The sequence below is a fragment of the Blennius ocellaris genome, assembly GCF_963422515.1.
Source record: "Blennius ocellaris genome assembly, chromosome: 22".
Taxonomy (NCBI): domain Eukaryota; kingdom Metazoa; phylum Chordata; class Actinopteri; order Blenniiformes; family Blenniidae; genus Blennius; species Blennius ocellaris.
This window is the reverse complement of record NC_137671.1, coordinates 907,387-908,411: the sequence shown is the minus strand read 5'-3', so window position 1 is coordinate 908,411 and position 1,025 is coordinate 907,387.

The following is a 1,025-nucleotide window of genomic DNA, read 5'->3' as shown; positions in this document are numbered from 1 at the left end:
GAACAAACTCCAGGAACAAAAACTGCATTTTCTTAAATTCTCGGATACGTTGGAGAGGAAGTGGAGAATAATGTGTGTGTGTGTGTGTGGTGTGTGTGTGTGTGTGTGTGTGTGTGTGTGTGTGTGTGTGTGTGTGTGTGTGTGTGTGTGTGTGTGTGTGTGTGTGTGTGTGTGTGTGTGTGTGTGTGTGTGTGTGTGTGTGTGTGCGTGTGTGCGTGCGTGCGTGCGTGCGCGCGCGCTGCGCGCGCGCGTGCGTGTGTGTGTGTGAGCAGAATAGTGGATTAATCCTCCACCCTGATCCTCCGTCACTGAAGCCTGGCTTCACAGCTCAATGTTGTCATCTGGGGGGGGGCTCCACCCCTCCGCCCCTCCGCCCCTCCGCCCCTCCATCCCTCCACCCCTCCATCCCTCCACCTCTCCACCCCTCTGCCCCTCCACCTCTCCACCTCTCCGCCCCTCCACCTCTCCACCTCTCCGCCCCTCCACCCCTCCATCCCTCCACCTCTCCACCCCTCCGACCCCCACCCCTCCGCCCCCTCCACCCCTGGATTCGTTCATTTCCTCTTTCCTCCGTTTGTTTGTGTAAAAATCTGTGCAGGTAAACAAACAATGAACAACGGACTCGTTTTCTTTCTCCTCATTTGAGACAAACTTTTTTAAAAGATACGAACTCGGTGTCACGTGTAAAGTTTCCCCACTGAGCGAGGCTGAAGCACATGTGTTCCACATTCATTTAACAATTCAACATAATAACAGACGATCAAGATCAAAGGCTTTGATCTTGATCGTCTGTTATTATGTTATTATTATTATATATTCTTTTGTTTTTTACCCTTTCATGTCTCCCGCGAGGAAGTGCTGTGTTTTTTTCTTTCTGTTGCCATGGCGACGTGGAGTCGTTCAGTTTGCTCAGTAGTTTGCGTGGCTGAGAACCAGCAGGGGGTCGTTCGGGGTCGGCGGAGTCGTTTGGTGAGAGTCGTTCTCTCGCCAGGTTCCGGATTCTCCTTCCTGACACGACTCGGTGA